A 22769-nucleotide genomic window follows, 5' to 3' on the forward strand; every position below is an offset into this window, starting at 1 on the left:
AGCCATCTGAGGGGTTTGGATTTAAACACTCCTAATTGCCCAGGAACTTTATTAATTGGAGCTGTAAGTTAACTCTTTGACAGAGAGAGAGCGAGATGGTGGTAGGGGACAGCCCCCAGTAAAGTCAGAGGTGAGAGCACAAAGCAATGAAGTAGGCAGACTCTGGTTATTTGGGGGAAAATGCTCGAGAATATCCGGGGGGACTCCTGAGGCTCGATCCCGCCTTTGCGTATGCCGAGCCTCCTTCCTCATGACCTTTGTCATGAGCAGAATGCCTCACCGGCTCCCCGCACTGCTGGATCATGGAAAAAGCAAGAGAGTTCCAGAAAAACATCTATTTCTGCTCTATTGACTATGCCAAAGCCTTTAACTGTGTAGATCACAATAAACTGTGGAAAATTCTGAAAGAGATGGGAATACCAGACCACCTGACCTGCCTCTTGATAAACCTGTATGCGGGTCAGGAAACAACAGCTACAACTGGATATGGAACAGACTGGTTCCAAATAGGAAAAGGAGTACGTCAAGGCTTATATTGTCACCCTGCTTATTTAACTTATATGTAGAGTACATCATGAGAAACTCTGGGCTGGAAGAAGCACAAGCTGGAATCAAGATTGCCAGGAGAAATATCAATAACCTGAGATATGCAGATGACACCACCCTTATGGCAGAAAGTGAAGAGGAACTCTAAAGCCTCTTGATGAAAGTGAAAGAGGAGAGTAAAAGTTGGCTTAAAGCTCCACCTTCAGAAGACTAAGATCATGGCACCTGGTCCCATCATTTCATGGGAAGTAGATAGGGAAACAGTGGAAACAGTGTCAGACTTTATTTTGGGGGGCTCCAAAATCACTGCAGATGGTGACTGTAGCTATGAAATTAAAATACGCTTACTCCTTGAAAGGAAGGTTATGACCAACATAGATAGCATATTCAAAAGCAGAGACATTACTTTGCCAACAAAGGTCTGTCTAGTCAAGGCTATGGTTTTTCCAGTGGTCATGTATGGATGTGAGAGTTGGACTGTGAAGAAAGCTGAGTGCTAAAGAATTGATGCTTTTGAACTGTGGTGTTGGAGAAGACTCTTGAGAGTCCCTTGGACTGCAAGGAGATCCAACCAGTCCATTCTAAAGGAGATCAGTCCTGGGTGTCTTTGGAAGGACTTATGCTAAAGCTGAAACTCCAGTACTTTGGCCACCTCATGCGAAGAGTTGACTCATTGGAAAAGACTCTGATGCTGGGAGGGATTGGGGGCAGGAGGAGAAGGGGATGACAGAGGATGAGATGGCTGGATGGCATCACTGACTCGATGGACATGAGTCTGAGTGAACTCTGGGAATTGGTGATGCACTGGGAGGCCTGGTGTGCTGCAATTCATGGGGTCGCAGAGTCGGACATGATTGAGCAACTGAACTGAACTCAACTGAAGCATTGGAAGGGGCCTATAGACCTTGAGAAGAAGTACAAGCTGGAACAGGAACTATCTGAAACTGAACTGACCCCACACTGCCAAGAACAGCTCCAGAGAAATTCCTAGATATATTTTTACTATTATCATTTTTAAATTTTAAAAATCTTTTTATTTTAAAGTTCTTTAGTACTCCTTTAATTTTCATTTTTATAACCTAGCTTGCAAAAAAAAAAAAAAAAAAGACTATTTTAAAAGCAAATTTCACATATATATATTTTATAATTTTTGTTATTGATTTTGTTTTGTATTTTTAATATTGTATTTTTGAGAGTCTAACTCCTATTCTGTATTTTTTATCCTTTGCTTTTTGGTATTTTTTATCAGTTTTGTACCTTTAAGTATCTAATCTTCAGTATCCATTTTCACTTAGGGGTGTGATTACTGGTTTGATTGCTCTCTCCCCTTTTGACTCTCCCTTTTCTCCCCCAAGTCACCTCTATCTCCTCCCTCCCCCTTCTCTTCTCTACATAATTCTGTGACTCTTTATGGGTGTTCTGGGCTGTGGAGAACACTTCAGTTCAGTTCAGTTCAGTCACTCAGTCATGTCTAACTCTTTGCGACCCCTGAACCGCAGCATGCCAGGCCTCCCTGCCCATCCCCAATTCCTGGAGTCCACCCAAACCCATGTCCATTGAGTCAGTGATGCCATCCAACCATCTCATCTGTCATCCCCTTCTCCTCCTTAGGGAATTGATTACTGGCTAGATTGGTCTCTCCCCTTTTGACTCCATCTCTTCTCCGCTTGGTCACTTCTTTCACCCTCCTCCCTCTTCTCTTCTCTATGTGATTCCATCAACCTCTCTGAGTGTTCCAGACTATGAAGAGCACATAGGGAATTGACTACTGGGTAGATTTCTCTCTCCCCTTTTGACTCCCCCTCTTCTCCTCCTGGTCACCTCTATTGCCCTCTTCCCTCTTCTCTACTCCATGTAACTCTGTGAACCTCTCTGGGTGTCACTCACTGTGGGGAATCTTTTCACCATTAACCTAGATGTTTTATCATCGGTGTTGTATGGATGGAGAACTCTTGAGGCTACTGTAAGAATAAGACTAAAAGCCAGAGGCAGGAGGCTTGAATCCAAAACTTGAGAACACTAGAAAACTCCCGGCTCCAGAGAACGTTAATCAACAAGAGCTCATCCAAAAGCCTCTATACCTACACTGAAACCAAATCCTCTCAAGAGCCAACAAGTTCCAGAGCAAGACATAACATGCTAATTCTCCAGCAATGCCAGAACACAGCCCTGATCATTAAAATACAGGCTGCCCAAAGTCATGCCATACCCATAGACACCCCAAAATTCACTACTGGACGCTTCATTGCACTCCAAAGAGAAGAGATCCAGCTCCACCCACCAGAACACAGACACAAGCTTCCCTAACCAGGAAACTTTGACAAGCCACTAGTCCAACCCCACCCAAGGGAGCAACCTCCACAATAAAGAGGAACCACAAACTTCCAGCCTACAGAATGGCCACCCCAAACACAGCAATCTAAACAAAATTAAAAGGTAGAAAAATAATCAGCGGGTAAAGGAACACATAAATGCCCACTAAACCAAACCAAAGAGGAGGACATAGGGAGTTTACCTGAAAAAGAATTCAGAATAATGATAGTAAAAATGATCCAAAATCTTGAAAACAAAATGGAGTTACAGATAAATAGACTAGAGACAAGGATTGAGAAGATGCAAGAAATGTTTAATAGGGAGATAGAAGAAATAAAAAAGAGTAAATCACAATGTATAATGCAATAACTAGATCAAAACTCTGGAGGGAACCAACAGTAGAATAACTGAGTCAGAAGATAAGATGAGTGAGGTGGAAGATAGAATGTTGGAAATAAATGAAGCAGAGAGGAAAAAAGAAAAAAGAATTAAAAGAAATGAGGACAACCTCAGAGACCACTGGTACAATGTTAAACGCCCCAACATTTGGATCATAGTGGTCCCAGAAGAAGAAGACAAAAACAAAGGGCATGAGAAAATTCTTGAGAGGATAATAGTGAAAACTTCCCTAAAATGGGGAAGGAAATAGCCACCCAAGTCCAAGAAACCCAGAGAGTCCCAAACAGGATAAACCCAAGGTGAAACACCCAAAGACATATATTAATCAAATTAACAAAGATCAAACACAAAGAACAAATATAAAAGCAACAAGGGAAAAGAAACTAATAACACACGAGGGAATCCCCATAAGGATAGCAGCTGATCTTTCAATAGAAACTCTTCAGGCCAAAAGGGAATGGTAGGACATACCTAAAGAGATGAAAAAGAGAAATCTACAACCCAGATTACTATACCCAGCAATAATCTCATTCATATATTAAGGAGAAATAAAAAACTTTACAGATAAGCAAAAGCTGAGAGAATTCAACACCACCAAACCAGCTCTTCAAAAATGCTAAAGGATCTTCTCTACACAGGAAACACAGAAAAGGATTATAAACTCAAACCCAAAACAACAAAGTAAACGGCAACGGGATCATACTTATCAATAATCACCTGAAATGTAAATGGGTTGAATGCCCCAACCAAAAGACAAAGACTGGCTGAATGGATACAAAAATAAGACCCCTATATATGCTGTCTACAAGAGACCCACCTCAAAACAAGGGGCACACACAGACTGAAAGTAAACGGCTGGAAAAAGATATTTCATGCAAAGGGAGACCAGGAGTAGCAATACTCATATCAGATAAAATAGACTTTGAAATAAAGGCCATGGAAACAGACAAATAAGGACACTACATAATGATTAAAGGATCAATCCAAGAAGAAGATATAACAATTATAAACATATATGCACCACAATATGTAAGGCAAATGCTGACAAGTATGAAAGGGGAAATTAACAGTAACACAATAATAGTGGGAGACTTTAATACCCATTCACACCTATGGATAGATCAATGAAACAGAAAATTAACAAGGAAACACAAACTTTAAATGATACAATAGACCAGTTACACCTAATTGATATCTATAGGACACTTCACACCTAAATAATGAATTACACCTTTTTCTCAAGTACACACGGAACATTCCCCAGGATAGATCACATCCTGCACCATAAATTTAGCCTTGGTAAACTCAAAAAAATTAAAATCATTTCAAGCATCTTTTCTGATCACAATGAGGTAAAATTAGATGTCAACTACAGAAAACAAAAAACTATTAAAAATACAAACATAAGGAGGCTAAACACACACTTTTGAATAACAAACAAATCACAGAAGAAATCAAAAAAGAAATCAAAATATGCATAGAAACAAGTAAAAATGAAAACACGACAACCCCAAACCTATGGGATTCAGTAAAAGCAGTGCTAAGGTGAAGGTTCATAGCAATACAAGCATACCTCAAGAAACAGGAAAGAAATCAAATAAATAACCTAACTTTACACCTAAAGCAACTAGAAAAAGAAGAAATGAAGAACCCCAGGGTTAGAAAAAGGAATGAAATCATAAAAATTAAAGCAGAAATAAATGAATAAGAAACAAAGGAAACTATAACAAAAATCAACAAAACTAAAAGCTGGTTCTTTGAAAAGATAAATAAAATAGACAAACCAGTAGCCAGACTCATCAAGAAACAAAGGGAGAAGAATCAAATCAACAAAATTAGAAAGGAAAATGGAGAGATAACAACAGACAACACAGAAATACAAAGAATCTTAAGAGACTACTATCAGCAACTATATGACAATAAAACGGACAACTTGGAAGAAATGGATGAAGTCTTAAAAGAGTACAACTTTCCAAAAGTGAACCAGGAAGAAATAGAAAATCTTAACAGATGTATCACAAGCATGGAAATTGAAACAGTAATCAGAAATCTTCTAACAAACAAAAGCCCAGGACCAGATGTCTTCATAGGCGAATCCTACCAAATATTTAGAGAAGAGTTAACACCTATCCTGCTCGAACTCTTCCAGAAAATTGCAGAAGAAGGTAAACTGTCAAAATCATTCTATGAGGCCACCATCACCCTAAAACCAAAACCAGACAGTTCAGTTCCGTTCAGACCCTCAGTCGTGTCCGACTCTTTGCCACCCCATGAATCACAGCACGCCAGGCCTCTCTGTCCATCACCAACTTCCGGAGTTCACTCAGACTCACATCCATCTAGTCAGTGATGTCATCCAGCCATCTCATCCTCTGTCGTCTCCTTCTCCTCCTGCCCTCAATCCCTCCCAGCATCAGAGTCTTTTCCAATGAGTCAACTCTTCGCATGAGGTGGCCAAAGTACAGGAGTTTCAGCTTTAGCATCATTCCTTCCAAAGAAATCCCAGGGCTAATCTCCTTTAGAATGGACTGGTTGGATCTCCTTGCAGTCCAAGGGACTCTCAAGAGTCTTCTCCAACACCACAGTTCAAAAGCATCAATTCTTCAGCGCTCAGCCTTCTTCACATTCCAACTCTCACATCCATACAACCACAGGAAAAACCATAGCCTTGATTAGACGGACCTTTGTTGGCAAAGTAATGTCTCTGCTTTTCAATATGCTATCTACGTTTGTCACAACTTTCCTTCTAAGGAGTAAGCGTCTTTTAATTTCATGGCTGCAGTCACCATCTGCAGTGATTTTTGAGGCCAAAAAAATAAAGTCTCACATTGTTTCCACTGTTTCCCCATCTATTTCCCATGAAGTGATGGGACCGGATGCCATGATCTTTGTTTTCTGAATGTTGAGCTTTAAGCCAACTTTTTAACTCTCCACTTTCACTTTCATCAAGAGGTTTTTTTAGTTCCTCTTCACTTTCTGCCATAAGGGTGGTGTCATCTGCATATCTGAGGTTATTGATATTTATCCCTGCAATCTTGATTCCAGCTTGTGTTTCCTCCAGTCCAGCATTTCTCATGATGTACTCTGCATAGGAGTTAAATAAGCAGGGTGACAATATACAGCCTTGACGTACTCCTTTTCCAATTTGGAACCAGTCTGTTGTTCCATGTCCAGTTCTAACTGTTGCTTCCTGACCTGCATATAGATTTCTCAAAAGGCAGATCAGGTGGTCTGGTATTCCCATCTCTTTCAGAATTTTCCACAGTTGATTGTGATCCACACAGTCAAAGGTTTGGCATAGTCAATAAAGCAGAAATAGATGTTTTTTTCTGGAACTCTCTTGCTTTTTCCATGATCCAGCGGATGTTGGCAATTTGATCTCTGGTTCCTCTGCCTTTTCTAAAACCAGCTTGAACATCAGGAAGTTCACGGTTCACATATTGCTGAAGTCTGGCTTGGAGAATTTTGAGCATTACTTTACTAATGTGTGAGATGCGTGCAATTGTGTGGTAGTTTGAGCATTTTTTGGCATTGCCTTTCTTTGGGATTGGAATGAAAACTGACCTTTTCCAGTCCTGTGGCCACTGCTGAGTTTTCCAAATTTGCTGGCTTATTGAGTGCAGCACTTTCACAGCATCATCTTTCAGGATTTGGAATAGCTCAACTGGAATTCCATCACCTCCACTAGCTTTGTTTGTAGTGATGCTTTCTAAGGCCCACTGAACTTCACATTCTAGGATGTCTGGCTCTAGGTTCGTGATTACAAAATCGTGATTATCTGGGTCATGAAGATCTTTTTTGTACAGTTCTTCTGTGTATTCTTGCCACCCCTTCTTAATGTCTTCTGCTTCTTTTAGGTCCATACTATTTCTGTCCTTTATTGAGCCCATCTTTGCGTGACATGTTCCCTTGGTATCTCTAATTTTCTTGAAGAGATCTCTAGTCTTTCCCATTCTGTTGTTTTCCTCTATTTCTTTGCATTGATTGCTGAGGAAGGCTTTCTTATCTCTTCTTGCTATTCTTTGAAACTCTGCATTCAGATGCTTATATCTTCTCTTTTCTCCTTTGCTTTTTACTTCTCTTCTTTTCACAGCTATTTGTAAGGTCTCCCCAGACAGCCATTTTGCTTTTTTGCATTTCTTTTCCACGGGGATGGTCTTGATCCCTGTCTCCTGTACAATGTCATGAACCTCATTCCAGAGTTCATCAGGCACTCTATCTATCAGATCTAGGCCCTTAAATCTATTTCTCACTTCCACTGTATAACCATAAGGGATTTGATTTAGGTCATACCTGAATGGTCTAGTGGTTTTCCCTACTTTATTCAATTTAAGTCTGCATTTGGCAATAAGGAGTTCATGATCTGAGCCACAGTCAGCTCCTGGTCGTTTTTGCTGACTGTAGAGAGCTTCTCCATCTTTGGCTTCAAAGAATATAATCAATCTGATTTTGTTGTTGACCATCTGGTGATGTCCATGTGTAGAGTCTTCTCTTGTGTTGTTTGGAGAGGGTGTTTGCTATGACCAGTGCATTTTCTTGGCAAAACTCTGTTAGTCTTTGCCCTGCTTCATTCCGTATTCCAAGGTCAAATTTGCCTGTTATTCCAGGTGTTTGTTGACTTTCTACTTTTGCATTCCAGTCCCCTATAATGAAAAGGACATCTTTTTTGGGTGTTAGTTCTAAAAGGTCTTGTAGGTCTTCATAGAACCATTCAACTTCAGCTTCTTCAGCATTACTGGTTGGGGTATAGACTTGGATTACTGTGATATTGAATGGTTTGCCTTGGAAACAAACAGAGATCATTCTGTCGTTTTTGAGATTGCATCTAAGTACTGCATTTCAGACTCTTTTGTTGACCACAATGGCTAGTCCATTTCTTCTGAGGGATTCCTGCCCGCGGTAGTAGATATAATGGTCATCTGAGTTAAATTCACCCATTCCAGTCCATTTGAGTTCTCTGATTCCTAGAACGTCGACATTCACTCTTGCCATCTCTTGTTTGACCACTTCCAATTTGCCTTGATTCATGGACCTGACATTCCAGGTTCCTATGCAATATTGCTCTTTACAGCATCGGACCTTGCTTCTATCACCAGTCACATCCACACCTGATGTGAAGAGCTGACTCATTTGAAAAGACCCTGATGCTGGGAAAGATTGAGGGCAGGAGGAGAAGGGGACGACAGAGGATGAGATGGTTGGATGGCATCAATGACTTGATGGACATGGGTTTGGATGGACTGCAGGTGTTGGTGATGGCCAGGGAGGCCTGGTGTGCTGCGGTCATGGGGTCACAAAGTGTTGGACATGACTGAGCGACTGAACTGAACTGAATTAGCCTCTAATTAAAATAAATTAATTAAAAAGATAAAATTAAATCTGATTAAATTGCAAAAATAAAAAACAAATATTTGTGTAGTAATTCTATTTTACTACTTTTTCCTTGGAAAATAAATTCTGGAACATAACAGGAAACTTATTACTATATTTCAGGCTACCCTAACACTGTTTTCCAAAACAGTTGTACCACTTTCTCATGACAATTTCAGTTATATTATTTTGGGGGAATGGAATTTAGGAACATATATCTTTAATGTATATAGGAAGTCTCATATGACTCTGCTACGGCTACATTTTTGCATAGATAGATGCCTTCACTGTATGCTTCCTCATCTTTTTAAGAACCTGTTTCCTGTTGATGTTCTTTAGTCACTAAGTCGTGTCCAATCCCCCATTTCTTGCATTGGCGGTTGGATTCTTTACCACTGAGCCACCTGGAAAGCCCTCATGTGTACATATCTGCATTTCAGTGTAAAATAGGATGGCCTAACAAAAGAAGAATGACTGATATTGTGCATCCCTGAAGAATTCTGGCCTTATCTCCTATTACGGTTTTATTTCCTAATTTAGTTCCTTTAGCAGAAAGCGGGGGTTGGGGGTGGGGTGGGGGGCGAGGGGGATGTAAGACAACCCAGCCTCTGATTGGTGACATGTCCTTTGGAAAATTATGGCTCCAGTTTCCACAAATATCGATCAAGTTGGACCAGACAGTACACTATGAAAGAAGTCCAAATTTTTGTTTTCTTCCTTCTTAACATTATGCTTTTATTTGGAATGAATCGCTTATTTCTTCCTTCTACTTTTTCAGAGGAAAATGAATAGGAAAATACGTACCAATAACGTATTCTGCTGTGTACATTGTCATTCTCTCATCTATTTCTTATGCTCTTACCTTCAGCTCTTAAAGATCATCTCTCTTGAATGCAAACAGAGACATTATTTTACACGCTTTTATGTGAGTATCTTATTCATCCAACTCAAGTTACCCACTTTCATTTGCTATTCTATTTATGGCATTATTACCTGTCTTGTCTTTCTAGTCATGGCCATCAAGGAGACAGAGCCTTTCCATGAACAAAATTTTATTTCTAAGATAGGTGCCAAGTTTGTGTATCCTAATTTGTTGACCTATCATTTTTCTCCAGGATAAGCTCAATTGATATAGATACCTCTTCAGTTACATTTAACATCTCTTTTCTATGCCTTTGCTGTTGTTTAGTCACTAAATCGTATCCAACTCTTCCCAACACTTTGCAGTGTAGCCCACCAGGCTCCTCTGTCCATGGAATTTCCCAGGCAAGGATACTGGAGTGGGTTGCCATTTCCTACTCCACGTCACATATCCAACCCGGGGATCGAACCCAGGACTCCTACTTGACAGGTGTATTCTTTATCACAAAGCCACCAGGTAAGACCTGAGTCAATATATACCAAAGAATAAATTATAAAAGGGCTTTCAATTTTGTCCATCTCTTTTCTTGACAAAATGCTTCCATTTGGAATGGATTGCTCTTTCCCTTCTACTTTTTAGAGGACAGTGAACATGAAAAAGGCAAGTACCAATAATGTATTCCACTGGGATCTTGTCGTTATTTCATTTGTTTCTTGTACCCTTACCTTCCTTACCTGTACTTTCCTGGTGGCTCAGATGGTAAAGTGTCTGTCTACAATGCGGCAGACCTGGTTCGATCTCTGGGTTGGGAAGATCCGCTGGAGAAGGAAATGGCAATCCACTCCAGTACTATTGCCTGGAAAATCCCATGGACAGAGGAGCCTGTTAGGCTACAGTCCATGGGGTCGCAAAGAGTCGGACATGACTGAGCGGCTTCATTTACATTTTTTTACATTTTTACCCTTACCTTCAACAAGCAAGGATCTCCTTCTTCGACTCACATAGACATATTTTTATTTGATTTTTCTCTTGTTAATTTATTTTTCCAACTGAGGTTGTCCTCTTCATTTGCCAGTTTTCCCCATGGTTACTTCTTTGATTGGTCTTCTTGTTGCAATCAAAGGAACAGATAGTTGTTTTCTCATTAATTTTATCAAGATACCTTTGAAATTTCAACGTGTTTAAGGTTTATGATATGCCAGATTTCTCATTTAAAAAACCAGATCATTTGATTTCATTAAACCTCCTTTACTGTTATTTAGTAATTTCCCTGCCCCCAATGTAATATAGTGGAGATCAGCATTTTTAAGGCTGGTTTAAAACAGAAACTCAAATTCAACAAAATTCCATAATAACTGGTGGACAAAATCTTTGAGCATAGATGTACCCAGAAACCTAATTCTATGTTAGGCAATTTTGGAGCTGTGATTCTGTTTTCTCTAATGCAGTATTTGAAGTAACTTTACACATGTAGCTACCACATTATGAAAAATGACTGTATATTTAACAGCAGTCAAAGCCCAAAGAAAAGAAAACAAAAAGTGAGTTCTGATTCCCTGTGTGTTTCTCTGTGAGTGTGAGTGTGAGTAGTCTTCTGCATCCTGATAGTGTAAATTTTAAATACAAATACTTCAATAATTTTAAATTTTATGTATTGTGTCTATCTCATGAAATTTACATTGATCTTTGCATTTATATGTTTCAGAATAATTTCAGAAAAAAGTTGTAAGTTTTCAGACATCCTTTATGCCTGAAGCTCTTTGAGAAATTGGTTTCTGGATATCTTTATGATTCCCTGCTTTTAAAAAACTCTATAAGCCATTTAGCCATTTGTTGGCTCCCTTCGCTCCAGGCTGTCTGTTTTTCACATCTAAAATTTCCAGTGTTGGACCTCTCCCTATTTAAGTTCTGATCATTTCTGTCTATGTAACTTCTGTACATTCTTATTCTCCTATTTTTGTTTTATTTCATTCATTCTAAATAAACATTGACTTCTATCTTGTAGTGGCACTATTCTGGCAACATAAGCTTCTACATTGGTTTGTTTTAAAAATGATCTTCCCTCCTTAATTTTGAAGGATATATCACTAAGTATAGAATTCCAGTTTTAATTTTTTTTCATTTTCAGACTTTCAAGTTGTGATTTGATAGTCTTCCAGTTTGCATATTTAATGACAAAGAACTGTAAGAAATACATTCTTGTATTTATTTTTGTTAAAATGTCTTTTTCTCTGACTGTTTCCAGATTTTTTTAAAATGTGTCTTAGTGAGGAACTCTTTTTGTTTATCTAGTTTGGAGTCAGGTGTGGCTTTTAGTTTTATAAAATTGGGAGAAATGTAGACAACTATTTCTTCTTCACTGTCCCTGCTCATTCTACTGCTTCTAGGATCTAAAACACATGTGTGTCAATTCAGTTGATGCCATTTTTTCTCTGTGCTTTAGTTTGGTTATAATTTTTGTCTCAAATTTTAATATTTTTGCTTCTGCAGTGCTTAATATATACCCCTATGCAGTAAATTAAATTTTCAAAGACTAGTTTTTTCCTTAACCATTCTATTGTCTCCTTTTTGTACTTTGTATTTTTTTCTTACTGTATTTTATGTTTTTTAAATTAATGTTTATATTAATAATATAAACCAAATACTATCTTTAAACCAGTATTTAATTCCCTAATATCTGCAATTCTAGGTCTTTTTCTTTTGAATCTTTCTCTCCTAGTTATGGATTAAACTTTTCTCCTTCACCTAGTAAGTAATTGCTTGTAGGATGTTGGACAGTTTGAATATTATGTTGTTGACTGCTGGCTTCTGTGTTTTGTTTTTTTTGAGCATTGAATTTGTCTGGCACAGAGTTTAGTTACTTAAGAATTGCCTTGGTTCTTTTAAGGTTTGTTTTAGATTTTGTCAAATCAAGATTAGGGTAGCCTTGAATATGTAATTAATTTTGTCTTACTACTAGATTTGCCCATATTTTGGTGTTTTCTCAGGGCCCATATGTGCAATGAAAGCTCTTCTTTCTAGCTGCTATTAACTTCAATGCCTTCCAGTCCTATAGAACTCCTATAAACAGTATAGATTCTTTATATTTTTTGCCTCACTTCATTAGTTGTACCCCATGTATGCATAGCTTAAACTCAGCAATAGAATCACAAAATCTAAGCCAATATTTGGAGTTATTTCTTTAAAAATTTTCTTCCTCACTGTATTCAGTTATACAAAACCAGCTCCCTTGACCCACAGAAACTGATCTTATTAGCTTCACCACAAGATTCTCTTGGTCTCAGTCCTCTTTCAATTGGAGTCCAGATAGTGCCTCAAGGCAGAACACCAGGATCCTCATAAGACTCAACTTGAGTAAGTGAGTGGAAGTCGCCAAGCCATGTCTGACTCTTTGAGACCCCGTGGGCTATAGTCCATGGAATTCTCCAGGCCAGAATACTGGAGTGGTAGCCTTTCCCTTTTCCAGGGGATCTTTCCAACCCAGGGGTCGAACCCACCAGCTGAGCCAGAAGAGAAGCAAGGTCTTAACTTATTTGTTCTTATTTGCTTAGGAATTATAAGAATTGTAAGACAATGCTTGAAAATAACATTTTTCCATCTCTTTAAATAATTTGAAATTTATTTCTGAAGAGATTCATAGAGAGCTTACTACAAATATTTAATTTCTTTTTTCTTTTTTTTTCCTGAAGTGATATAGTTAGGAATGCAAAGTAACTATTAGAGGATTTTTCAAAGTTAAAAAGAAATGATTGATTAATAGTCTTTGAAAAAATTGTATATATCAAATTGAATTTCTCTTTTATTGAGAAAAATCACTAATAAAGCCATGTAAGAATCTGTGAAAGAGAAGTAATGCATAAATTCACAGGGAAAAGAGAGAAGAAAAAGGCAGAGAAAATAAGAAAGAAAAGAAAGTAAATATAGAAGTCTGTTAGGAAATAGTGGCCTCCATAGAGAAGGATGAACAATGAGGGAAGAAGGAGAACATGAAAAGAAGAGAAGAAACAAGAGGAAGAGAAAAAGTAGAGGAGAGGAAAAAGAGGAAGAAGAATCAGAGAAAACAATGCCACTCTAGCTCTAAGACTAAGATTTGTCTAAATCTATCTTTATACTTGTTAAAATTAATATTACCAGAAAAAATGAAAGTAAGCCCTGCATAAATGATGTGTGTGTGTGTGTTTCTTGGCTCAGTCATTTTTGACTCTTTGCAACTCCATGGACTGTAGGTAGCCAGGCTACTCTGTCCTTAGGATTATGTGGGCAAGAATGCTGGAGTGTGTTGCCATTTCCTTCTCCAGGGGATCTTACTGACACAGAGATTAAACTGGCATATTCTGCAGCTCCTGCATTGCAGATGGATTCTTTACCACTGAACCACCTGAAGTGAAGTGAAAGTCACTCAGCCGTGTCCAACTCTTTGCAACCCCATGGACTATACAGTCCATGGAATTCTCCAGGCCAGAATACTGGAGTGGGTAGCCTTTCCCTTTTTCAGGGGATCTTCCCAAGCCAGGGATCAAACCCAGGTTCCCTGTTTTGCAAGCAGATTCTTTACCAGCTGAGCCACAAGACACCTGGGAAGCCAATTAGTGATACAAGAAATACACACATGGTTAACAAAAACATTTATTTACTTCCTCCCCACTTCTTCCCATTACAGTGGTCTTACTGAATATTCGTTCTCTCCTGAGTGACTACAGTAACCTCCTAAACTTACTACTTGTTTTTCTGCTCAAAGGATAACATTAGGTGCTCAGGAGCATTTGTGTGCTTAGTAAATTAAATTCAGTAAAGGAGAATCTTTGGATAAGTTGAAAGTATCCTTGGGTATCTAATAAACTGCTTAAGAAAAAATAAAATATGATTATGGCAAAAGCAATCCTAACAGAGAAATTCTGAGTTGGGAAAATGGGGAAGAACTTAGGGCTGGAAGTTGGAGAGAGATTTGCCTCAATGCTTTATTGAGATCTAGTTGAAATACAGCAAGTAGTACTTGTGAAAATGTTTAGTTGAATACATTGTAACATATATACACATCCATGAAGCAATAACAACATTTAAAGAAATGAAACTATCTATACCATTAAGTTTTCTCATGACTTTTGTAATGACGCCATCAGGCCTTTTTCTGCCCCATCTTGTTCCTATGTAATCATGAATGTCTTTTTGAATACAGATTATCTCCTATTTTCAAGAATTTTATGAAAATGCACATGTTAATATAATTTTATATTTGGCTGACTTCACTCAGAATACTCATTTTGCAGTTATGCACATTGCTGCATATATCCACAGTCTGCATTTTATTCCCTACTGTTCTGTATTGTCCCATTGTGGGCATATGCAGCAATTTTTTTATCCTTCTCCTGCCAATGAATATTTAAATTTTTTCACATCTTTGGCCTATACAGGAAAGTTGCCGTGAACATTCATTTGCAATGTTTATGTAGAAATTCCATTTTAATTCTTTTTCTTGGAGAGGAAAGTCTGGATCATAATATTATCTTTATTTCTACATTTTGAAGATACCATAACACTGTTTTCCAAAATAGTTGTACAAATTTCTCATGAAAATTTCAGTTATATTCTTTTTTGGGAATGGAATTTAGGAATTTATCTCTTTAATGTAAATAAGAAGTCTCATATGACTACTGCTACAGATACATTTTTGCACTAATGGGTGCCTTCACCATATGCTTCCTCCTCACTTTTTAAGTACTTGTCTCCTGTTGTTGTTGTTTAGTCCTAGGTCCTGTCTGACTCTCTTACAATCCCTGGAGCTTCCAGGCACCTCTGTATATGGGATTCTCCAGGCAACAATACTGGAGTGGGTTGCCATTTCCTTCTCCAGGGAATCTTCCAGACCCAGGCATTGAACCCGAGTCTCCTGCATTGGCAGGCAGATTCTTTACCAGTGAGCAACCTGGGAAGCCCCCCTGTGTCCTACATGTGTCTATATCTGCATTTCAGTGTGAAAAAGGATGGCCCGACAACAGACTAATGATTGATATTTGCATCCCCCCAAAATTCCTGCCCCATCTCCTCTTAGGGTTTTACTTCCTAATTTATTTCCTTTTGTACAAAAGGGTGGAGGGATATAAAACAGCCCAGCCTCGGATTGGTGAAATGTCCTTTGGAAATTTATGGCCTCAGTTTTCACAAATATACATCAAGTTATACCACACAATAAACTATGAAAGAAGTCCTAATTTTGGATCTCCTTCCTTAACATTATGCTTCTGTTTGGAATGAATTGCTTACTTCTTCCTTCTATTTTTTCAAAGGAGAGTGAACAGGAAAAAGGCAAGTACCAAATGTATTCCACTGGGTACACTGTCATTCTCTCATCTATTTCTTATGCCCTTGCCTTCCACTCTTAAAGATCATCTCCTTTAAATGCAAACAAAGACAGTTTTACATGCTTTTATGTCAGTATCTTTCCTTCCAACTTAAGTTACCCATCTTCATTTGCTACTCAATTTACGGCATTATTACCTCTTTAATATTTCCAGTCATTGCAATCAAGGAGACAGAGCCTTTCCATGAATATTGTTGTTGCTCAGTCGCTAAGTCATGTCCAACTTTTCGTGACTCCATGGACTGCAGTGAACCAGGCTTGCCTTTCTTTACTATCTCCTGGAGTTTACTCAAACTCATGTCCATTGAGTCGGTAATGCCATCCAACCATCTCATTCTCTGTCATCCCCTTCTCCTCCTCCCCTCAATGTTTCCCGACATCAGGGTCTTTTTCAGTGAGTTGGCTCTTTGCATCAGGTGGCCAAATTATTGGAGCTTCAGACTCAGCATCAGTTTCCAATGAATATTCAAGGTTGACTTCCTTTAGGATTACTAGTTTGATCTCCTTGTTGTCCAAGGGACTCTCAAATGTCTTCTCCAGCATCACGGTTCAAAAGCATCAATTCTTCAGTGCTCAGCCTTCTTTATGCTCTAACTCTCACATGCATGCATTACTAATGGAAAAATCATAGCTTTGACTATGCAGAACTTTATTAACAAAGTGAAGTCTCTGCTTTAATAATTTCCATGAAAAGAATTTTTTATGAAGATATATGTCAAGTTCGAGCATTTCAAATTCTGACCAGTTTTCATCAAGATAGTCTCATTTGACACAGATCTCTCTTCACTACCACATAACACCTCTTTTCTATTACTTTCTTGTTATTTGATTTAAAGAAATGAGTTCTACCTTACTGGAAGGTATATGAGATTACATTAGTTTCCTTTCTTTTAAAGTGAGGAATTATATCCTAAAAGGCATCTAAATTTAGGAAAGTTACAACTTGGAATACAGATTGATGTTTTAGTCTAGTAAACCAAGGAGAAATCAGAAAAGACCACGTAGTGGATGTAACACTGCCAGAGAGGTTTTCTCCAATAATGTAGGACAAGTAAAAGTGTACCTGGTACATAAAAACTTGAATTCTATAAATTCTAAGGGCCCTCACATGCTGTCTTTTAATAAAATTTCAATTCTGGAAATGAGCTAATCTCTTGAAATGTGCATGAAAATTTAAGGGACTTCAATCAAGTCTGGAATCACATTATAGAAAGAAGATAAAACAAATATATAAAGCACAGCTTTCTAACACTTTGCTCATGTAATCCTAGTATTTTTTCCTCCATTAACTCATTTTTACCAATTATGTTTCCCCCAAATGCATGAATCAGGCATCAGTATCAATTTTATTCCATTTGTTTTCTGTTTGTTTATAAGAAGTTTGTTTGCTGAGAAATTTTATACTATTATCTAAGTTATTTTGTAAGTAGTGGAGCAAATTTGGTTAGAGTCATATCACTCAATTTTTAAATTTTCTGCAGTAGATAATAAAATCAAAGTGTACAGGCTTTCAAAGTTATTTCAAAAGTCCCATGAATTTGTAACAATTAATTTTATTGAAAATTTGTTAAATGCAAAGAATTAGAAATCATCAGACTTGTAAAAAGTTTGTACCCATACATACATTGATTCACTTTCTCAACAGGTTACAGCATCTTCTAAAAAGACCTTTTCAGAACATATACCTATATTTATCTATGATTACACAAATAATGTTTTTACCTTAAAAACATTTGTTTAATCTGTCATATGTATAGTGTTTGCTATAAAAATATTTTATTATTTTATTAAATACATATTTATTCTAAATTTTGAATTATGAATTCTATACTTGGAGATTTTCATCTTTTATTTTCTGTTGATTGTCTATGATATTTACACGAATGTGATTTTTTGTTTTTGATTTTCAGATGTACTTCAGATTGAAATTGGTAATTTTTTTCTGATCTTTTTCTTCTGCAGATGTATTACCTATAAATATTTTTTCTTAGTTTCCTTATTTTCCTTTAATACAACCTTAATGTACTATCTTCCAGATGATTATCATAATTTCACTATAAGGTTGGTTCAATGAAGAGGATTGGACTAAGAAGGATAGTGTTTTCTCTATTTAATAGAAGGCTTTTTTTAACTTGGGTTCTTCAACATGTCCTCTGAGATAGAATGCCTATGGTTTTGTTTAAGATTTTATCCCAGGTTTTAAAGGAATGGTTCAAACACCAAACCTGATGAGAGACATGTTTTCTTTTTGATTTACATACTTTGTCTCTTATAAATCTCTTGTTGTTGTCCTTTTATATATATATTACTAATATCACATGTAAACCTGAGACTTGGTCCACTTTTCTTGACCATACTCTGACCATAGTTCAGTTCAGTCGCTCGGTTGTGTCTGATTCTTTGTGACCCCATGGACTGCAGCACGCCTGGCCTCCCCATCCATCACCAACTCCCGGAGCTTACTCAAACTCACGTCCATCAAGTCGGTAAGGCCATCCAACCATCTCATCTTCTGTCATCCCCTTCTCCTACTGCCTTCAATCTTTCCCAACATCAGGATCTTTTCCAGTGAGTCAGTTCCTCACATCAGGTGGCCAAAGTATTGGCATCTCAGCTTCAGCATCAGTCCTTCCAATGAATATTCAGGACTGATTTATTTTAGGATGAACTGGTTGGATCTCCTTGCAGTCCAAGGGACTCTTAAGAGTCTTCTCCAACACCACAGTTCAAAAGTATCAATTCTTTGGCACTCAGCTTTCTTTATAGTTCAACTCTCACATTCATACGTGACTACTGGAAAAACCATAGCTTTGAAACTATACGGACTTTTGTTGGCAAAGTAATGTCTCTGCATTTTAGTATGCTCTCTAGGTTGGTCATAGCTTTTCTTCCAAGGATCAAGCATCTTTTAATTTCATAGCTGCAGTCACCATCAGCAGTGATTTTGGAGCCCCCCAAAATAAAGTCTCCCACTGTTTCCATTGTTCCCCCCATCTATTTACCATGAAGAGATCGGACCGGATGCCATGATCTTAGTTTTCTGAATGTTGATTTTTAAGCCAGCTTTTTCACTCTCTTTCACTTTCATCAAAAGGCTCTTTTAGTTCTTCTTTGCTTTCTGCCATAAGGGTGGTGTCGTCTGCATATCTGAGGTTACTGATATTTCTGCTAATTGAAATTAGGATTAGGGTTAGGGTTAGGGTTAGCCATCTTGATTCCAGCTTGTGTTCATCCAGCCTGGCATTTCACACGATGTACTCTGCAAAGAAATTAAATACTCTCAGGGTGACTATATACAGCCTTGACATACTCCTTTCCCGATTTGGAACCAGTCTGTTGTTCCATGTCCAGTTCTAACTGTTGCTTCTTGATCTGCATACAAATTCCTCAGGAGGCAGGTAAGGTGGTCTGGTAGTCCCATCTCTTTAAGAATTTTCCACAGTTTGTGGTGATCCACACTGTTAAAGACTTTGGTGTAGTCAGTAAAGCAGAAGTAGATGTTTTCCTGGAACTCTCTTGCTTTTTTGATAATCCAAAAGATGTTGGCAAGTTGATCTCCGGTTCCTCTGCCTTTTCTAAATCCAGCTTGAACATCTGGAAATTCATAGTTCATGTACTGTTGAAGCCTGGCTTAGAGAATTTTGAGCATTATACTCTCAGATGATCCAATGTCTATAAATATTTTTCCTGATTTTGCCTACTTATTTTCTCTTCCCAACCTTAGTTATTATTCATTTTTATTTAAATTCAAACAATAATTCAAGAAATTACTCTTCCTTTGGATATTTTATATTGCATTTTTTGCTCAAGTAAACTTCAATGACAATTTATTTCTACAGTCTAAGGCTATTTTATGAGGTATTCCTACAATATTTTTTTAGTACCCCACTGTGTGAACTGTTTACATTATCACAACCCTATGGATCAGATAGTTCTCTTCAAATTGAAGTGAATTTTTCATTTAGAATAGAGTTTAGAGATTCCTCTGATTATTTTAAAAATATGCATTACTTGACAAATATGCAGACAAAACTGTTTGCAGATGTATGGCTTTAATTGCATCTTCCTTATATTGTTAAGAAATCCTGTCATATATATGCCTGTTTGTGTGTTTTCTCTCAGATAGGAGGATGGTTCAGTTCACACATGGTGGGTAAACAGGCAATGAGATCCAACCAGTCCATCCTAAAGAATATTAGTCCTGAACATTCATTGGAAGGACTGATGTTGAAGCTGAAACTCCAATACTTTGGCTACCTGATGCAAAGAGCTGACTCATTTGAAAAGACACTGATGCTGGGAAAGATTGAAGGTGAAAGGAGAAGAGGATGACAGAGGATTAGATGGTTGGATGGCATCACTGACTCAATGGACATGAGTTTGAAAACTCCAGAAGCTGGTGATGGCCAGAGAGGCCTGGTGTGCTGTGATCCAGGGTGTCGCAAAGACTCGGACACAACTGAGCGACTAAACTGAACTGAACTGAACTGAACTGAAATGGTTATCTCTCAGAAAGTTTCATCCTTTCTTCTCTCTTGGGTCCTGTCTCTATAGCAATAGGATAAGATATGGGAATAAACATTAAAATGTCTACAGTCAGCAAAGAAGCATTTATTTTTCTGTCTCTGTGCTGTTCTGTACTTGTTCACTCAGTCATGTCTGACTCTTTGTTTTCCTCATGGACTGTAGCCCGCCAGGTTTCTCTGTCCATGGGGATTCTCCAGGTAAGCATACTGGAGTGGGCTGCCATGCCCTCCTCCAGGGGATCTTCCCAACCCAGGGATCAAACCCAGGTTTCCCACATTGCAGGCGGATTCTTTACTGTCTGAGCCATCAGGGAAGCCCATAAATCTGTAATTTTGATGAATTATCTCTGAAATGTAAATGAGGAGTTATTCAGCATATTCTTCCCCTTCTCCTTCCTGTCTTGTCTTTATTTCATGCTCTCTCTGTGATGCTCCAACTCTGTCCCTATCACATTTTGTTTCTTCTATAATTCTGTCTTACACTTACATGATACTAATTTTTATTATCACATCTGAAAGAAAATGGAATATAAAGGTGATGCACGATAGAAAGAGGAAGTCCAAGGAATTCAAAAGAATGGGACAAAGACAGGAAGGGATGAAAATGACAAGAGAAAAACAGTAAAGGAAAAAGGTAAAGGATTTCCTATTTGTTCTTTTCCAGGCTGGAGGAATGCACCATTATATCCTGGTGAGTGATATGGACTCTGATGAAGAACATCCTACTATCAAAGATATTTAAATGAACACCTACAGTATACAAAATAGTATACTGAAAATTAAAGAAACTCCAAAGTATGCGTAGGATGAATTCCATAGATTACTCATTAACAGATATTAATGTGTTTGAAACATTAAATTTTAACAGTTTCTTTTGTTTGTTTGTCTTTAATTGAATATTACATTGTGTCCTGAGCATATGTAAAGTGGTTTTCATCAGTTAAATGATGTGGAAACTGACTTGAAAAATAAATTATTTGTTCAGACATGCCATGTTCCTTATTTCCTCTCTAACACTATAAGTAGATTCTAGATATTTATCCTGCAAGAATGTCTACCCCTCTGAGTGGGCTAGGGATGGATCAGGTCTCAAGTAAGACATAATTTATTGGATTGTAAACTGAAGTTCAAGTTATTAAAAAGTATTTCTTTGGTTGCTATTATTCTTTAAGTAATCCTAGGTAGTTTAAACTCATTGTATTTTGGACAGACAGGCAGCTGTGTTTTTCATATGGTAGGTTCTCATGTTCACTTGTTCCTTATAGATTGGAAGAAAGAATTCAAATCTAGTGAGTATGTGATGATCCATGAGGGACCTTGCTCTTTGTGGGACAGTCTGGAGGAATGTTGAGTGGAAGTGAGCTGTATCTACCCAGAGTCAGAGGAGTCCTCACAGAATGAGAACCCTCTGGCCTAGGTCTACTGAGACCCTTCCCAGAAACATGATGGTCCACTTGTCTTTGCAGCAAATGTGACCCTGGATGCAGCCACTGCTCATCTTGTTCTTCTCCTATCTGAAGAAGGGAAATGAGTTACCTGGCAAAACAAGCATAAAGATCTTCCCAGCTCCACACAGAGATTCGACACTGTTTCCTGTGCACTGGGTCAACTGAGCACCATCTCAGGGAGGCATTTCTGGGAGGTGCAGGTTGGGAACACCTGTTCCTGGGATGTGGGAGTTTGTAGTGATAATGTAAGAAGGAAGGGAAGGGTCCCAATGTCCCCACAGAATGGTTTCTGGGTCATCAGGTTCTACCAGGGGGCGTACTGTGCCCTCACCGCCCCAGAAACCCCTCTTACTGTAAGAGGGAAACCCCTTAGTGTGGGGGTATACCTGGATTATGAGACTGGGGATATGTCTTTCTATGACATGACAGATAGATTTCACACTTTCACCCTTCACCAGAACACATTCTATGTTGTCCTAAAATCTCTTTTTAGATGTTGGTCCTCTGGCCACCTAACCATCTGTCCAGGTGAAGGAAAATAGACTGATGCTGTATTTCATGGGCCTACCTTTTCATGAATAATGTTTACTTTGGACTTCAGTGGTGTTCACAATTTTCCCCCAAAGACATACAAGTAGATTTTTTTCTTCCTCCTTACTGGCTAATTCTCAAAATAAAGCTCTGGAACACAGATTGATGACCACCTCACATATCAATGCTTCCTTCATCATTAGTTATCAAATTACTGTAGATCTGTGAACATTTATAACACAACATGAATTATATACGGTCCTATACATTTTCCTATTTTTCTTTTCATAATCAATCCTCTCAAAATAGTTATCCAAATATTCCAGTTCTATTCCCCTGTTTCTTATTGCTATCTCAGTATACCCTATGTTATGGGCTAACCTCCAATATTCATGATATGAGCTTATTTGGAAGTA

General features: G+C 38.0%; 1 pseudogene; it reads left to right on the forward strand.

Moving 5' to 3' along the window:
- LOC147346998 (butyrophilin subfamily 1 member A1-like) overlaps positions 1-22400 on the forward strand; it is a 33246-nt pseudogene extending 10846 nt beyond the window's left edge.
- Positions 22401-22769: the final 369 nt, after the last annotated feature.

This window comes from Bos grunniens, chromosome 23, assembly GCF_055505025.1.
Source record: "Bos grunniens cultivar Pamir isolate PY7600 chromosome 23, Bosgru_T2T1.0, whole genome shotgun sequence".
Taxonomy (NCBI): Eukaryota; Metazoa; Chordata; class Mammalia; order Artiodactyla; family Bovidae; genus Bos; species Bos grunniens.